Source organism: Podarcis erhardii, assembly GCF_964252035.2.
Source record: "Podarcis erhardii genome assembly, chromosome: 7".
NCBI classification, from domain to species: domain Eukaryota; kingdom Metazoa; phylum Chordata; class Lepidosauria; order Squamata; family Lacertidae; genus Podarcis; species Podarcis erhardii.
Window position 1 is genome coordinate 19,119,621 of NC_138511.1, and position 19,479 is coordinate 19,139,099.

The 19,479-nt window shown below is 42.8% G+C and overlaps 1 protein-coding gene across 16 annotated transcripts in view; it reads left to right on the forward strand.

Moving 5' to 3' along the window:
- Positions 1 to 9,385: 9,385 nt before the first annotated feature.
- The window catches only part of RERE (arginine-glutamic acid dipeptide repeats), a 344,648-nt gene continuing 334,554 nt past the window's right edge, over positions 9,386 to 19,479 (forward strand). For 5 of the 16 annotated variants that reach the window (XM_081870753.1, XM_081870754.1, XM_081870745.1 and 2 more), the window contains exon 1: positions 9,598 to 10,377. The gene's annotated coding sequence lies outside the window, so the exon portion shown is untranslated. Of the gene's footprint in view, positions 9,549 to 9,595; positions 10,378 to 19,479 lie in introns of those variants that run through there. The other 11 variants (XM_081870737.1, XM_081870756.1, XM_081870755.1 and 8 more) reach the window with 4 other exon arrangements.

Consider the following 19,479-nt stretch of genomic DNA (forward strand, 5'->3'; position numbering starts at 1 on the left):
GAAGTGGAGAAGATTATACTCGAAGTGATCTTCATTATCCTTGGTTTTTATCTCCCGTCTTCCAAAAAGGTGGCATAGGTAGCTCCCATTTGTCCTTCCATATGTTGTAGGGGCTCCAGCTCCCAGCAAGCACAGCTAGTGGCCATTATCTAGAAGCCCACAAATTCCACATTCCCGCACTGACTTTCTCAAAGTTTAAAACATTGGTAACTGCCCTTCTGTCTCCAGGTCACGCTGTTCAGCAACAAAATTATAGTACATTTCATACATCAACGTAGCTTCCAGCCACTTGGCATGCACTGGGTGATATGTATGATACAATCAAGTTAAATTATGATTGGGATGAAAGGCTAAGTGAAAGTTGGATGGCTTAAACTTGCAATTAATATCTGCTCTCAAAAAAGGATTTGTCCCACCATGTTCGAGTTGGCCATCAGGATCTCATTGTCTTGACTCTCTGCCCTAGTCTTGAGAAATACGGTATTTAGAAGCCACTAGATGAGTTGGACGCGGGTGGCGCTGTGGGTTAAACCACACAGCCTAGGACTTGCCGATCAGAAGGTCGGCAGTTCAAATCCCTGTGACGGGGCGAGCTCCCATTTCTCGGTCCCTGCTCCTGCCAACCTAGCAGTTTGAAAGCACGTCAAAGTGCAAGTAGATAAATAGGTACCGCTCCGGCAGGAAGGTAAACGGCGTTTCTGTGCGCTGCTCTGGTTCGCCAGAAGCGGTTTAGTCATGCTGGCCACGTGACCCTCGGACAGTAAAGCGAGATGAGCGCCGCAACCCCAGAGTCCGCGACTGAACCCAACAGTCAGGGGTCCCTTTACCTTTAGTTGTGTTGAGGGCAGGAATAGTTGGCCTTTTTTTTAGGTATTCCCACACTGGGAGGGAAAAATTGCATCTTGATGGCTCTTATTACCAGGCTTGCAGTTTTAGCATCTTTTTTTTCCCTTCTTTTTTCAAAAACAGCCCCTCACTTTATACACTGACTGGGTTTGTTAAGCAGGGTTTATGAAGAGTCACTGACCCAGACCTTTTCTGTGTGCCTGCAGCTCCAAGCCCTGGCTTGCAGAGATCCACCTCAAAGCTAAATGCTGGTACTGTACACCTCTAGCAAAAGACAGCTGCTGTTCCCAAAAAATTTATTTAGGTTTCTGAACCACCTTGCAGCATTATGCTCCCAAGGTGCATTAAATGCAAATTTGACACAGAAATGACATTTAAATATTAAAACGACAGCCCCTGAGCAATTCCGTCAGTTAAATGCTGCAGCAGATAAAATTGCAAACACAGAAATAGTTACACGGCTGATGAAACTCTGGCACTGTAAATTAAGGCAAAAGTTAATTGGATGGATTCTTAGTGCCCTCTGGTGGTCTCTGTGCAGAAATACTTGTGACTGAAACAGTATCTTTAACCTTCACAGACCCAGGACCCACTTTTAACCCAAACATGCCTTTGGGGACAGATTTCTTAATGTGTTATGATACATTTGCATGATCATAGTGGTGTTGCAACCCCTTTGATGAGGACTGGTGATCTAGGACCAAGTGAATTTACCAAGCAGCTTTTAGTAGTGTTTTCCTGCAAATAAAAAAATTAAATGGGTGCAATGAGGCATATGAGATTTCTCCCTGGTGCCCATGGAAGCTTCTTGAATCAAGATCTCCTACTCCATATAATATAATAATAATTTACACCCTGCCCATCTGGCTGAGTTTCCCCAGCCACTCTGGGCGGCTTCCAATCGAGTGTTAAAAACAATACAGCATTAAATATTAAAAACTTCCCTAAACAGGGCTGCCTTCAGATGTCTTTTAAAGAGAAGATAGCTGCTTATTTCCTTCACATCTGAAGGGTCACTCCATGTCCTTTTGGTCATGACGTGGTGAGGATGGTTAGAATTTTCTCCCTTGAAAAGTACATAGAAAGTTGGAAGAGTGATGCATACGATATATCCCCTCTTACAGGTATGTGCTTTTCAAGGCTCAGATTAATACTAATGTATCTGAATTTTACCCACACCCCATGGGGAAAATGAAGTGTGTGCATGCACTCTGCGTTGCTCAGGAGAATGGTCTTGGGGAGAAAAGCGACCTGAGAGGTTCTGTGGCTTGAAAACCCAAATGTGCTCATGAGCCTAATGACTGGGCCACTTGCAATTCCCAGCAATGAGGTGGAACATAGTCACCATGGCTGATAGCTATGCCCTCTATGAATTTGTCTATCTTTTAAATGCATCTAAGTTGGTGGCCATCACTGCATCTTGTGCAAGCGAGTTCCATAGTTTAATTAACCTAGGTCTAGTACTGCCAATGGGTCAACTCTGAGTAGGACTTAGGTGGCTGCAGCCCCAGTGTGTCCAAAAGAAGCTTAGCTGCTTTGTTGATCAAAGCAGATAAACTGTGGCTGCACCCCAGAAAAGGTTTGTGGCAGGAACATCAACTCCCTTTAAAAACTTCCTTTCTCAGTATCAGGGTGGGGGGCTGGGAGAAGAAAGGGAAGCTCCCAGAAAGGGAACTGGGAGGGTCCACACCCTTTTGTAAGAGTCAAGGGTTAAATTAAGATCTACCTTTGTGATAGATAGATAGATAGATAGATAGATATATGTATACACACACACACACACACACACACACACACACACACACACCCCTTTCTCCAGCAAGATGTTTCAATATTTGGGAGAACCATTGCAATTACTGTATTTTGAGCTACTCTGCCCTCTTGTGGAAAAAAGGAGGCACGTCTGTTGAGGACAGCTGCTCTGCTATTTCAACCATTTTGGGGGCAAAACGCTGCCAGGGATGGTCATTACTTCTCAACATTCATTGGTACTTTTGCAATAAAGCATTTGGCACTTCTGCAAGAAAGGAGGGGAACTAGTCTCACGGCTCACTCCTCAGTCTACAATTGCAGTTAATCAGGACTAGGAGGAAGTTCCCGTTCAATTTCCGTGGAAGGTTGAGAAAGACCCTTTCCAGAAACCCTGGAAAGCTGCTGCCTATCAGTGCAGACAATATTATTGTTATCATTGATTTATTAGTTGCCTTCTAAACCACTGTCTCAAGGCAATTTACACATATGACAATTAATAACAACAAATGCATTGAGAACAAGACTAAAAAGTGAACATTATCCAGCTGGGAAAGGCTATCAGAACAAAAAATGTCTTTTTTTTGTTTCTGGAAAAAGTTAAAAGCATTTGCTTTGACTGCAGAAGGCCCTGGGTTCAATCCCCAGCATTTCCTGTTAAGGCTGAGAAAATATTCCCTGTTTGAAACCTTGGAGAAGCTGCTGCCAGTCAGTGTAGAAAATACTGAGCTGTCTGGACCGATGGTCTGACTTTATATAAGGACCAGCCCTTTACTGAAAGACACAAAGGACTAGAAGCCTACTTTATTTTTGCAGGAAATACCATAGCTCTGTTATGTACTCAAGTTCTCACCCTGGGCCAGCAGGGGGATACTGTAGATAGTTTTCACTCAGGTCCGCATATGCAAATAAGGAATTGAAAGTGATGTTCAGTGATTGGATAGTTACAGAAAGTTGTTACTGTTGCTTTGTAGTTGAGCTCTATATAAGCAGGTTGGCGGAACCCTTCAGTTCATTTCTGTTCTGGCCTGTGAATAAACAAGAGCTGTCTGAAGAATCGCTGTGTCATCTGATATGTTCACCCACAATTTAACAGCTCAATGGCAGAGCATCTACATTGTATGCAGAAAATCCCAGCTTCAATCCCTGGCATCTTCAGGTAGGGCTGGGAATATTCCCTGCCTGAAAAACCCTGGAGTGAGGCTGCCAGTCAGTGTAAACAATACTGAGCTAGATGGACCAATGGGTCTGGCTAGGTAGAAGGCAGTACCTGTGTGGAGGGAGATTCCAAGCCAGGAACACCAGCACTGTAAAACATGCCACAAAATGAACTGGGCTATGTAAAGACATTTTCTTCACGACAAGTCCAGAGCAGAAATACATTTTTAAAATACATAACAAAACAAATATTAATGTAGCCGCCACTCCCCTCCTGGACTTCTCTGTCTTTAATAGCTACATGATAAACAGGGAAATTCATCCACGGTGTTTTTATCCATTATAGCGGGGATGAAGTGATGTGTTTAATTTCTGCCTGCCACACAGAAAAAGGAGCCATTCTAAACACATCTTCCGGTTGGCTGCTGACTCAATTTGCTTTCTCCCCCTGCACCCAAATACCTATTGAATGTGTAGATAAATCAGAGGAAAAAAAGGATTGTTATCGCAGGTTGGACGGACTCTGCAAACTGTCCCTAGGGTGTGATGGTCATTAACGCGTATTTGTACAAAGCCAGGAGGGGGAAATGGGCATATTTAAAAATGGAGGCTATTGCACAGGAATCTGAATTCATCTTTGCAGTCTTGCATATATGTTATGTATATGGAAGAAGCATGTTGGTCATCTTCAATCCCTAAGACATACAACATAAAGGGGGGGGGGGGAGGCGTACCTATTCAAATCGTAGGGGAGTGGAGGAAGGTCATCCGTAAAAGCCAATCAGAATATTATACGGTAAGCTAATCACCATATTGACATTTGCCTGTTTAATTAGCCTTTCATTCTGCTTTAACAGCGAGCTGAGGAAAGGCCATGACTCATCCATCATGATCGCAGGCTGAGTTGCAATTTCCTGATTGCAGAATAAATTTTTGTTGCTCTTTAAAAAAAAAAAAAAGGGAATGAGTTGGTTTTCTTTATTGTTCCTCTTGGCTGCTGAATGGGGAATTGCGATCGGCAATTTACCTGCTATTACTTATCTGTTCATCTTCTCAAATATACGTGAGCTTAATATAGAAGGATGTAGTAGGTTACGGCTGTAGTTAATAGGAGTTCAGATTACAGAGGAGAATGTTATGTACACAGAAATCTGTCTTATACTGTACTGAGTCAGAACATTGGTCCATTTAGCTCAGTATTGCTTACACTAGCTTTCTGTGGCTCAGTGGTAGAGCAGGGGTCAGCAAGCTTTTTCACCAAGGGGCCGGTCCACTGTCCCTCAGACCTTGTGACAGGCTGGACTATATTTGGGGGGGGGGGGGAGAAGAACGAATTCCTATGCCCCACAAATAACCCAGAGATGCATTTTAAATAAAAGCACACGTTCTATTCATGTAAAAAACACCAGACAGGCCCCACAAATAACCCAGAGATGCATTTTAAATAAAAGCACACATTCTATTCATGTAAAAACACGCTGATTCCCAGACTAAGCGTGGGCCAAATTCAGAAGGCGATTGAGCTGGATCCGGCCCTTGGGCCTTAGTTTGCCTACCCATGGTGGTAGAGAATCAGTTTTGCACGCAGAAGCTTCCAGGTTCACTCCCCACCATCTCTGGGTAGCATTGGGAGAAAGCATTGTTCGAAATCCTGGACAGCTGCCACTATTCAGGTGCAGACAATACTGAGCTAGATGGAGCAGTGGTCACATTGGTACCAATGTGTTTTGTGATCATGGACTCCTTCCCATGCTATCTAGATGAGGCATGACATCTGGAGGCTTTGCATATGTCCCTTTTGATGTAATCACCCACTATCAGGATCCTAAGAACCCCGACCCCTTTAACCTAAGAAAATACATTTCAAATGGGTTGCAAATTGTGTGGAGACCTTTGCAGCACATCAAATTAATGCTATTAGTACTAATATAATAAATAGTCTACTCTGAGCTTGATCTAAAAGGTTAACCCTATATTTTATTCGAAGCTGAGGATCATTAATTTGGAGCCTCAATAAATTCTAAAAGACTGAGAAGCTATGCATTCTATTTATTTTGTAAAAGATCACACCCGGTTCAAGCTATTTCCTGCTGTCCACAGAGCCTTCATTGCTGTTCCCAGGTACAGTATCGGTTGCCTAAAGCGGTTGCTTCACTCTGCCTAATTATACTGATCCCATCCTTCTTTTATAAGAAAATTTGAATAATATGTATTTATTATATAATATGTATTTATAAACTGTGAACATTTTGAGTTTATAAAGTAGAATTTCTATTAGTAAATAAAAGAATGCCCATGATATGCATTTTTTAATATATGTGAATATTTTGCATTTATAAGATGGCATAAAAATGCCATTAATAAAATACACATTTACCCCTACATCATGTACCATGTGTATTTTATTAATCGAGCATTTCACATTGGTGTGCATATGGGTATATATTTACAGAGAGAAATTCCATATATTGGACTATATGGAGCTATATTTTTCTTGTTAAAAGTAACACACACACACAAATACAGTGACTAACAAACAGCTGGTTGTGGCAAATGTTTCAGTTTCTGCCTTTAAAAAATTAATATATCTGTTTGGTTAGCCATTGTAATAAATATATTGCTTTAGTGATTAATCACAACCTTCTGGGATCCAGGGCAAATGTTTGTTTGATGCTTTAAGAAGTATGTATCTATATGAATGAATGACAAAACAGAGGTAGATGTTTTGTCATTCACTTATTTTTCATATCTATACGTTGCATTAAAAAAAACAAAAACACACTGACAAAATATCCCATGTATCTTATTGGGAACATTGATCATACTTATTTATTTGCTGCTCATATATACCGCCTTTCTGCCAAGGTGCTTTATGATTTTGGAATATTACAATATACACGATATAAAATGAAAATATATGTATTACACATACACACAATATGTATATATCTTTATAAAATCCCTGTTGAGAGAAGACAAGTGCCCACAACTGAATACCCTTTTGTCTTATCAGACGTTCCCAGCTAGAAAAACCTTGCCATCAGTGTATATTTTGTATGGGTTTGTTTTTTTAATTGAAGGCTCCACAGGTCAGAAGAGCACTCCTCAATCATCCTTGTGGGGAAACATCCATTGAAACAGGATCAAGAACAAATGCAAAACAGTGCCCCTAACTTGGACAGCCACTAGGATACCATGGTTGGTGGTACTGAAAGCCGCTGAGAGGTTGAGAATTAACAGGGACACATTTCCCCCCCCCTCTCCCAATGGAGGTCATCATACAGTGCGACCACCCCAGAGCAGTGGCAGAGAGCAGGCGGGGGCAGGGCTAGCGCACATCCCAGGGGCGTGGCGCACTGCCTTCAGGGGTGTGGCATCCAGCAATGGCGGGGGGGACGGGACAGCCGCGATGGCACCCCACCGAGATCGTGCTGCCGGGGGCAGTACGCTTTCCCCACACTCCTCTTCCTCCACCACTGCCCCAGGGCCATTCACCTTGAAATGAATGCTGAGGTCTCCCAGAACCAGCAGTCCTCTGAGACCAAGGTGAAAACTACAGACATATAAAAAAATCTGCTGTGAAAATGCTTTTTTTTATATATAAAAAGTTTTGAAAAATATATTGAATTTGCCATAGCTCACCGTCACCATCTAATCTCACATTTGTATATTGCACTTTACAACACACTTAAAACGTTTTATTTGAAGCTGTGTAGCTGAGTCCCAGCGTCAGCTCAGGCACAGGGTGGTAAACCAGCAGATTCCCTCAAATGTCCCAATTGCCCAACGGCAGGGAAACACACTCTATATCCCCACTGTAATAAACGAATCCCCGCAACGGGGTGAGATCCCATTGTTCAGTCCCTGCTCCTGCCAACCTAGCAGTTTGAAAGCACGTCAAAGCGCAAGTAGATAAATAGGTACCACTCCCGCAGGAAGGTAAACGGCGTTTCTGTGCGCTGCTCTGGTTTGCCAGAAGTGGCTTAGTCATGCTGGCCACATGACCTTGAAGCTGTACGCCGGCTCCCTTGACCAATAAAACAAGATGAGCGCCGCAACCCCAGAGTCGGTCACGACTGGACCTAATGGTCAGGGGTCCCTTTACCTTTACCTAGTCTGTGTTAAATTATCTGTGAGCACACTCTTGCTTGAGAAAAACGGTGTTTCTGTGCGCTGCTCTGGTTTGCCAGAAGCGGCTTAGTCATGCTGGCCACATGGCCTGGAAGCTGTACGCCGGCTCCCTCGGCCAATAAAGCGAGATGAGCGCCGCAACTCCAGAGTCGGCCACGACTGGTTCTAATGGTCAGGGGTCCCTTTACCTTTAATAAATTAAAATCTCCCCTTATTCCCTTATGGGGGACACAGGAGCCCTTATAGAGTCATTTGCAGGTTCTCCATGGGCAGGGAGCCTGGAGAAAGAGAGAGATGGGATCTCTATAGATCACAGCAACTTCCCGTCGCTGATACTCAAGTCAGCCATGATGCTGCAGAGTACCCATGTGGGAGTAGCGGGGTGAGGCAAACTCTGCCAGGCTCACCCACCCAGGTCTCAAGCCATACGGACCAGATCGACCTTCTGGTCCAGAATCTGATCGTGGATGAGGGAGGTCTTACTCCAAGCAGATCTGGCATTCAGCAGTAAAGAAAATCAATGATAGCCTGCTCCATGTATCCCTTAGTGTAGTACACAATTAATATATGGATGATGCCCATGCCGATAACCAACACATGGTGAACATATTGCATTCATTTTATGTTGTGAACTGCCCCCGATCTTCAGATGAATAATAATAACAATAATAATTTTATTATTTATACCTCGCCTATCTGGCTGGGGTTTCCCCATGAAAGGCAGCATATACAGGGCCGGATTTAGGTTTGATGAGGCCCTAAGCTACTGAAGGTAATGGGGCCCTTTATATGTCCAGCTGTCCCTTGTCAACAACAAATTGCTGCTGTTTTTGTGTGTTGAATATATGCTACAGTATATGGTAATTTATGAAATAGGTCCATAGTAGGACCTAGATTTGCACACAACAAATAAGAACCTAAACAACACAAAACACTGTTGCTGTATGTAGGTTTTATTTTATTTGTTTTTTATCTTATAACTTTCCCCTTTAATTTTTTTTGGGGCCCCCAAGAGAGTGGGGCTCTAAGCTATAGCTTGTTTAGCTTAAACGTAAATCCGGCACTGATTACACATGTAATAAATGATCATGGCGACATTTCACGTTTATACGGTGGCATAATGAAAACTCTTATGATAGAGACTCCAACATACATTTATTAAATGCAGTAATATGCTAATTAATAGAATTTACATAAGGGAGATATAAAGAAATTCAGCTAGATAACTTCAATAAAAAGAAGGGACCGCGGGGGGGGGGAACCCACAACCACACACTTTGAAGATACAAAAATACATGAGGGGAAACTGCCTGTATTTGAGGGCGAAGGGCGGGGGAGGGGAGTAGCGCCCCCCCCCCCGACCCCCAAGCTCAGCGCGCCAACCGTCGCGGGCGCGAGGAAGAATCCCCGCCCCCGGCCTCCCGCCTCGCCCAATCCCAATCCCGCTCCCTTCCTACTCACTCAAACGTACATATGCACTCTCTCACACACACACACTCTTTTTTAAATCACTTCCATCCTTTGCCCTGATTGGTCGCGGCTTCTTTGCCGGGGTCATGAGGTCCCTCCTCCTCCTCCCCCACCGCACACATCTATATACACACACGCACATTCATAGACAGGCACACACCGGCTCCAGCAGCCAATGAGGAGGCGCGATACTGGTATGTGGCGCTGGCCTGTCTGGGGGTGGTTGCTGGGTGTCTCTTTGGTTGTGTGAGGAAGAGGAGGAGGAGGAGGAGGAGGAGGAGAAGGAAGGAGAGAGAGAGAGAGAGAGAGGAAGAAGAAAAGAGAGGAGCTCACACTGCTGCTATTATTGCTTATCTCTCTCTCTCTCTCCCTTCACCCGCTTTTGCATATATATTTCCCCACAGAAGGAAAAGAGGAGGGTGTGCATTGAGCTGGCTGGATTATCTCTTCCTCCCCCCTCCTCAATATTCACCCATCTTTTTCCTTCACCCCCACTGGCTTCCTCCTGCTCCTCTAGCACGACCCCCCAGCCCTCTCTCAATCCCTCTTTCTTTCCCCTCATCCGCCCCCCACCCCCACTGAGCACATTGTCTCCTCCCACAACAGTCTCGGGCCCCTCCTCAATCTTTGGCCTCTTCCGCCTCCCCTAAAAGAAACAACCCCAAACCCTGAAGAATCTGACTCCATAAGCATCAGAGGATCCAACTGAGTCAGTCTCCCCCCCTCCCCCTCCCCTGCTTCCATTCATAATAGAAGCCCCCTCCCATCACCACATCTCTTGCTTTTCCTCCACAATCTCGTTCTTTCTATCCCCCCTTTTTTTGTTGGGGGGCTTCCATAGCCTCTTTCCCAGAAACCCAAATCCTCAGCAACACATACATTTTAGCCCTGACCCTTCCCCAACTCTCCCTTCCCCATCCCATTCTTCCTCTGCTTCTTTCAGACTTTCCTTGGGATCTACCCATTGTCCCCCACCCCCACCACCAAAAAGAATCTACTGATGGTGTGATCTGTGAGGTGAAGGTGAGTAAGGAAGTTCTCTTTGAATTGCTTTTTGCTTTTTTATTTATTTCCTTCCCCATGGTTTGTGCAGGAAGTGATATGGGGTAGGTGGGAAATTGGAAGGGTTTTTGTGTGTGTATGTGTGTGTTTTGGTTGAGGTGTGCTTAAAAGGCCCCTTTAAACACCTGGTGGTTTCACATGTAGCTCAAAAAGATTTCGGTAGAGAACTGGAGATTTTGTTGTTAGAGACTGATTCTGCCCCAGCCACTCCATGAAGTGTTTTGAGAAACTGGGTTTTTGTGTATGTGCATGTTATGAATCGGAATGAGTGTTGAATTCTTCAGATGACTCTTGAATGGATATTGGGAGTCCATGTGGATGCAATTCAAAAAGAGGTTGAAATTGGTGATTTGTAACATTTGCTTTCTTCCTGCCACTGCTGATATCTAGTTAGATTCATTCTTTGTTTTACCAGTCACTGATTGGTGAAACCCCCTCCCCTCCAAAAAATAAAGGATAACTTTGTCTTCTATGCACATTTTAAATAGATGGAAGATTTGTAGAAGATTTGGGGATGGGAAGAGACTATTCTCTGTACAATATGGAAACATATCAACTTCCCTTTTTTATTTTAGTACAGCTTGTGTGTGAACTGTTTTAGTTGATAACCATTCCCAGTGTGATCTCTCTCTCTCTCTCTCTGTGTGTGTGTGTGTGTGAGAGAGAGAGAGAGACACAAACCCTCCCAAATGGGTTGTTAGGAAAGAGTAAGCTGTGCCCCATTTTGTGAATGAATGCATGATGTTTGCATTGATTGCATTAAGAGAAGATTGTATCAATCACAGACACCCTCTCTGAGATACTTGCTTTTGACTTGCACAGCCACATACAGTACATATATGTTCACCCCTCTTTTTAAGATTTGGAAGATATTTGAGAACAGAGAGGTGTGGGAGGGGAGAGAGCAGAAGCTAAACTCCTGAAAACTATAACAGTTGGTGAAGTTGGCTGTAAGAAAACAAAATGATTCATTCATTCATTCATTCCTTCATTCATTCAAGCATGTGGTTGAGTTTGGTTTATTTTTGAATACTGTTTTGCTGTTGCTTTTAATTTAGTGGCTGACTTTGCTTGTGAACAGCTTTATTTCTGGGTTTTATAGTACCATGTCATTTTACAAAAAAGTGTACCGGTATATGTGTGTGTGTATATATATATATCCCCTTTTGTGGTTTGTGTGTGTGCCTAGTTCTGCTGCTGTAAAGTGAAACTCCAGTCAATAGTATTCATTACTATAAGTGATATAAACATTTGGTCTCTGTTTATTACAAATGTATGTCAAGATTTAGAATGCCTTTGTTTTTTTTCAATTAACAAATATATCTGAAATGTCATGTTCTACAACAAGCAAGAAATTATAAGTGTATTTTACTCTTGTTGCTAACACTTAATTTAACTCTTAACTGTTGGCACAGCTAGGTGCTAAATACATACAATAGCACCCCATTTGGTGTGCTTTTATGTGTGTAGACTGCTTTCATAGGATGTGGGGAGCCTGAAGATTGGGGTGAGGGAAGTACAGTTACTGGGTGTGGAATCTGATTTAAAAAGTGATTGACTTCTTTTGGTTTTGTTCCTGGAGCATGCACTATAATTTATTTGCCAGGATCAATTTCTTTCGTTTTAATGATTTCTTCTTGTGGGTGGTGAGCTGCTATGCTAATCTATTAGTTAGTGAGGACTGAAGGAAAGAGAGGGAGAGACCCACACAATGCCTAGGGTGGGATCTTATTGTTCACTTTCTCTCATAGTTAGAGCCATGCTTGCCTACAGAGAAATAAAGCATTTCCCCCTCCTCTTCTCTCTCTCCCCCCTTGCTTTTTTAGCTGGGAAGCATTACTCCATTACTTCTGCCTTTACAAGGTTAGAGAGAGGCCATCCAAGGTGAATGGAAGAAAAGCCAACATCCACCTAAAGCTCCTTCTTTCCTCTTCCCTTTCTTAGACTTAGCTTCTCCTGCTGTTCCTGTGTGTGAGTGAATTTCAAAGGTGATAACAGTAAACTCTAGAGGTTGTAGCCAGTGTTAAGTCAGCCGAAGAGTAGAAGCATTGAAATTGATGGGCATGACTGTCTTAGGACCATACATTTCAGTGAGTCTACTTTGAGTAGAACTCAGTTGGATACAATCCTGGGCTTCCAATTTGCATAGAGTGGTCTCCCTTTATTCCTCCAAAGAAAATTGCCAGAGCTTTCTGAGTAACAATGTATTCATTCCTCCTTATTCCTGAATGTAGCACCTTATGTCCACAAGACAGGTGTGTTTTGTTCTGCATGCAGAAATTATCACGTTCAGTTCCTGGCTCTTTCCAGTTGAGAGACTCAGGTAGGAGGTGTCAGGAAAGCCTTTTCTTTGCCTCAGATCCTGGAGAGCTGCTGCCAGCCAGAACAGGCAGTACTGATTTTGATAAAGAGAGTCTGACACCTTCTCATGTTTCAGACAGTGTCAGAAACTAGTCAGGTGCCAGGCACGTTTTGTGACTGGTGTGGGTCCAATTGCCACCTGGGGAGATTTCTAGATGCCAGGTCGGCAACTGGGGAAAGCAAAATGTCACTTAGAGAAAGATCTGAAATATTTTCCTTGAAGATCAAATTTGTTTTATTCTGGAGTGTTTTATTTGATGCTTTGATGTGTTGTAAACTGCTTTGAGATTTGTTTCAAAAAATATAAAGTGGTATAAAGATGATGATGATGATGATGATGAAAATAATAATCCCACTGCAACCCCCCCCAAAAAAAAACCTGCACTTAGAAATTCTATTGTGGCAAATGCAACCCATATTTAAGGTGCCATTTGGCAATTAGATTATATATCTGAGTTTCTAACACTGGCAAGAGTAACCAATAACCCTACAAGGTATGTTTGTATATGGATCGCTTTGTGGCAGAGGTGGGCTGACCCGAGTCTTGTGTGGTATTCCAGTACACCAATCTAATTTTTTATGAGTGTATTTTAAATTTACTGTACAAAACAAGAGTGCTTAGGATCCCTTCTCAATTAAGGCATCACTAGTCTGTGGGACGCAGGTGGCGCTGTGGGTTAAACCACAGAGCCTAGGACTTGCCGATCAGAAGGTCGGCGGTTTGAATCCCCACAACGGGGTGAGCTCCTGTTGCTCAGTCCCTGCTCCTACCAACCTAGCAGTTCAAAAGCACGTCAAAGTGCAAGTAGATAAATAGGTACTGCTCCGGCGGGAAGGTAAACAGCATTTCTGTGTGCTGCTCTGGTTCGCCAGAAGCGCCTTAGTCATTCTGGCCACATGACCTGGAAGCTGTACGCCGGCTCCCTCGACCAATAAAACGAGATGAGTGCCGCAACCCCAGAGTCGGTCGTGACTGGACCTAATGGTCAGGGGTCCCTTTACCTTTACCTAGTCTGTGTTAAATTATCTGCGAGCACACTCTTGCTTGAGAAGAATGTAGGCGGTCCCTTGCTGGATCAGACCAGGGATTCCAGCAGGCCATGGTAGTCTACCAGAAGCTGTCTGGGGATCAAACTGTGAGCTGTCTTCTGCTTTCTGCCATCCCCTTGTGTATACCCCCCCAATCCCTCAACGATGAAGAGGGTGGTTGTCTGCTTAAGGTAGCTTTTTGTGTCCTGCTTCACTTCTTAACCTCCAAGCGTTCCTGGCATCCTTTCGAATGTAAGTTGTTCCTTCTAAAGCCCTTGGCAATGGATAACAAATATTAACTAATCTCCTTGTAATGAAATTCCATCTATGCTTCTCTAGTAACCAGATTCCTTTGGCTTCAGGTTCATAACCCTCCTTGTTTTTTGTTGTATATCTTTCTCTTTTCCATGCCTTGCTTTTAGGCCAGCAGTTATTTCATAGGGATGCCATTATAAGACATAGTCTGGCCAAGAAATAGGTCAGTGGTTGAACATAAGAGTTTTCACTGGGACTTGACTTGTGGTGGGAGGTATTTGTAATAATGAGCTTCGACAAGACCCTGCTCTGAATTATTAATTTAACTCTCCATGTCTGCTAGCTTTTCCAGCTAATTGCAGAGCCTGGACTCCTAAGTTGTATCTTCTGACAGTGTTAGCCCCCAAGGGCAGAAGAACTGCCTTGCTGGATTGGACAAAAGGACCATTTATTCTAGGAGTGGGCAACATGTGGCTCTCCAGATGTTATTGAACTCAAGCTCCCATTAGTCCCATTCAGCATGGCCAGTGGTCAGGGATGAAGAGAGTTGTAGTCCTGCCAGATGTTTCCCAGAAAAGGGCATGGAAGGAATGGCTTTTCTTTGTTGGTTTCCAGCATCTGGATTTCTGGTTGTATATTACTGTACATGCTAACATGGACACATTTAGCTATTGTGGTTAATAGCCCTTGAGGGACAGGAATGTGTATAAAATGTAACAGACTGTCCTCTGCATCAAATAAAACAAAACTCATTACCCACAGGGGATGTGATGGAGGACAGGTTCATCCCATACATTTAAAGCACATCCAATGTACATTTAAAGTATATGACTTACTCCCAAAGAATACTGGAAACTGTAGTTTCCCCCTCATAGAGCAACAATTCCAGCAACCTTAACAAACTACAGTTCCCAGAATTCCTTGGGGGAGGCCATTTGCTTTAAATATTCAACATATATTTAAATGTATGGTGTTTTAAATGTATGGTGTGGGTTTGCTCCAGGTAGGTGACACTGCTAGAATAACAATCCTCTCCTCCATGCATCTTCCTTAGGAGGCAAAGCTCCTATTCAAGCTTGCATAGTGACCCCTCTGTTCACAAAATGAGAACTGATGGAAGATGCCAGAGCAGGCACAAATCTTGGGCGCTGTTCTGAAATCACTGAGTTTGTTCTATTATTAAGGATGCTGACATTCTTATTATTGATTGACCATACTCGGAACAATCTAAAGCCATATTGTCATTTTACAGACCTGATGGAGATTAAGCCACTTGCCTCAGTGTAAGGTCTTGTCAAATACAATAGGCAGGGAAAAAGGAGATTATGTCTGCCACCCCAAGTGCCGTGGAGGAAAAGCAGTATGCATATGTAATAAAGCCTGTATGTAATACAGACAGCATACATACGTAATAAACGACACAGATAAATTCAATCGTCTTGGAACGTGGGTTGGCCTCCCTAATTTCTCTTGACTCACTCCAGTTTCTCTGTGTGCCTCAGCCACTAATACTGCTGGTTTTGTTTTCAAAGGAGGCTGTAGCCCTTTCCTCCCTTTTTTGTATAAAGACTTGTTTTCCCCTATGGGGTTGATGTCTCTGGGGTTTCAAAACATACTGTGGGCTTCATTTGGTCTGTTCCATCATATAAATGGATGAGGAGGCATGCATTGAAATGCTTTGTGAATCCCCTGCTATAATAAAAATATTGGGCATGGGTATCAGACTAATTGCCATGGTAAGCTGCTTGTGCTGTGTGCCACCTCTAGTAAATTGGAAAGAATCACTAGATGTTCAGAGGTGATAAAGTGAAATTAAAACAAATCTGAGTTAAAAATGAGTTCGAATGAAAATGAGCCAGGAAAGGAGGTGTATTCACTAATGCAACCTAAATTGACCTGGATTCTGTTTATCTTTAATTTACCTCACCCACAGAATACAAATTAGCCTATTCTCATTATGTATGCATACATCCATTTACACTAATGGGAGTTTATTTTTGAGGTAGGGTGCAGTGGCAGAACTGCGGCTTGGCATTCTCATTTGTGGCTTTAAATCAATGAACATAATATTTGCCTGTAATATTATTTTGGCCAAAGAAAGTGTCTGGAATTACTCTTATTGTTTGCAAGAAGACGACTTAACATTTTCTGGACCGATAGTCAGAATGGATTGTGAAGATGCTCAAATGGAACTGGGAGTCAATTCTAGAGGCTCTTCCCTGGTCAGTGATGTTTTCACAAGAGGGTTATTCTATATCAAGTGATCAAACTTTTTTACCTCATGTCAATCCAATTTTCTTAATATTTTGTACACTTGTTGAATGATCAAAACTAAGTTTAAATCTAAAATTTTAATTATTTCTCTCACCCCTTTGTGAATTATAAGGGTTTGAAAAAAATTCGGCCTTGCTGGACTACACAAAAACCTTAAAAGCTCAGCCCAGAATTGAGAAAGTAAAAACACCACTCTAAAACATCAATCCCTTCAGAACTTTATGAGCTTTAATATGATATGTCACATGATGGACTTACTTTAAAATTTAAATTTAAGTTACAAAATTTAAATTTAAAAAAGTGATTAAAAATTAACATGATTTAAATTTTCCAAAAAAAATTATTGATTATTTAATATTTTTAAGAGCTACCTGCAAATTTTCATCTTTGGCTCTCAATGAGATCATATTTAGAATAAATATTTTGTAAATACCTGTCTGCGTTATTGGGTTCTGTTTCATGAATTGTTGTAATGTTCATGAAATGAAATACTAACAAGAATTCTTTCAAAGCGTTAATTCTGTCACACAGTTGCAAGCTATCACTTGGCTTTGGAACACATTTTTTAAAGAAAAGCCTAACTAGCTTTTCAGATACCTTTTACCGTAATTGAGTATCTTTCTAAAGTAATGTCTGAAGCAACTGATATTATAGTTTGGTCTTATTTTGTTATATTTTACTACAAGAAGACCCATTTATCCAAAATAGAACCCAGTAAGGCAGACCTGTATTAGGCAGACCTTAGAAATATTAAATAATCAATAATTTTTTGGGGGAATTTTTAAATCATATTTATTTTTGTAACCACTTTTTTAAATTTTCAGTTTTGAAACTTAAATTTAGAATTTAAAGTAATAATAAGTAAGTAACACTGGCTGTGTTTTTAGGGCCCAACAGAGGAAGCTGTCTTATATGAAGATGTGCACTGACTGGCAGCAGCTCTACATGTTTTCAGGCAGGAGCCTCTCCTATCCGTACCCGGAGATGCTGGGGAATTGAACTTGGGACCTTCTGCATGCAAAGCTGATAGTCTACCACTGAGCTATCGCCCTTCCACAAGTCATGCTTGGCCTTGATAGGATATCTAATCTGCAGTTAACACAGAATCTGCACTGAAGTGTTTGAGTTCTTGTCTCTGATGTCTTTCTGAGCTTTAGAGGCATTGAATTGCTTTCAGACAACCAGCATGGGGTTAGGGTTGAGCCCTTGCCACATTTCCTTCCTAAGTCTGATGGAGAATGAGGTGGCTTCTGGCGCTTTGACACAGAGCTTTGGTAGCATTTGCCAGAGGCAAGAGGGATGCTGGATATGGAGGTGAATTTGGGCATCCCTGTCCTCACTCACAACATGCACATGATTCTGTGCATGTTGAGACACAGACAGTGGGCTCCTTAATTCCCTCTCACTCAGTACAGAGAGTGATGGAGACTTTGGCCTTCCTCTTTGTTTATTTACCTTTGTTTTCATTCCTACATCCTTGTGTTTTGAGTCCTTCAGAAGATTGAGCAATGAAGCTGCATAAAAGGTGAGGGCTCTGCCCAAGCATTTGTTGCCATTCCCAATATTAAGAAGGAGTTAAGGAGCCATTTGTGCATCTGGAGGCTAATAGCAATGAGCTATTGGGCATTGTGGGGAAGGAGATTCAGTCCTCATGCTACCAGTCCCCTATATACTTACAAAATTGACTCTTCTCTGTTTTGCTTTTATAGAGGACAATGTAGCCTGAGCTTGTGTTGTCTAGTACCCTGGTTATTTCCTCCCTTGTTCTGTTCTTGATTAGCTGTTCTGAAATTGTACTTACCAGTAAGGGTATATAGTGTTTTGCTGCTTCAAATGCAGGTTTTTATTTTTGTGGGGTGGGGGCTTGGGCCTCAGACAACCTGTGAAATATTGCCTTGACACAGTGTGCCCTGTGAAGTTGTGGAAGCGTCACTTGCAGGAGAGCTTGCTCTGTTTTTTTTTTTAATGATACGACTTTGCTCAGCCCAAAGGTAACATGCTGAAGGTGAGCAACTGGCATGGGAGATGAGAAATAACTACAGTGGTACCTCCGGTTACAAACTTAATTTATTTCGGAGGTCCGTTCTTAACCCAAAACTGTTCTTAACCTGAGGTGCGCTTTCGCTAATGGCGCCTCCCACTGCCGCTGGGCCCCCAGTGCGCAACTTCCGCTCGCATCCCGGGGCAAAGTTTGCAACCAGGAGACCTACTTCCGGGTTAGCGGAGCTTGTAACCCGAAGCATTCATAAGGAGGACGGTACGTAACACGAGGTTCCACTGTATTTTGAAAACTGAAGGAGGCAGCCAAGGTAGGACAGTGGCTGCCAACAAGCTTGGTACACTACGAGACATGTCTAAGCAACAGAAGCCAGTACCATGTCAGAAGCACAGGTGAGCTTTACCAAATATCCAAAGCTGCCATCTTTGAAGTTGGAGCATCGGTGCATCTTAACTCAGGATTGTTTCCTCAACTTGGTTCCCTAGGTATTTCCCCATCACTTGCTATCCGGCATCTGATAACAGTGGTGGAAACCTTGGGCTCGGGGGCCAAATGCAGCCCTCTCTCTGCCTGGCTGTCCAGAATCTCCTCTGGTCATGCTGCAACTGAGCTCTCAGCTCCTCTCCCCAGTCCTCACAAAACTTGCTCCTTGCTCTTTTGCCTGGCTAGAATTCACCCTGGAATGGTCATAATGCCTCTTGCTTGGTGAACGAAGGATGGAAGTCGTTTGTGTAAATTACTGAATTTTTGTGTGTCTGGGATGTAGCGTACTGGATAGAGGTAAGTCTTGCATCCATTGCTCTGACCACATTTGCCCTTGGCACCACTGGTTCACAGCCTCTGGAAGGTACTCCAAAAGGGAATGTGGTCCTCCAGCTGAAACAGAGCAGGAGTTGGGAACCTGCCTTACAGCCCCTTTCCAGATCACTTCAGATCTTCCCTCCTTGCACTCTCTTGAAGTTTAAACAGACTCTCTTTCTCCCTTGGCAGGGAAAGGTTGAAAATGACTTCTAAATGTAATCTTGATGACCTGCTCTTTCTCTGTGTTCCTGCAGAGGTCACCTAAGTGAATCTTTTTTCTTTTTAAAAAAACCTTTAGGAAATGGAGCTGATTTAGTATTATGAGATTTGAACCGAATCAGTTG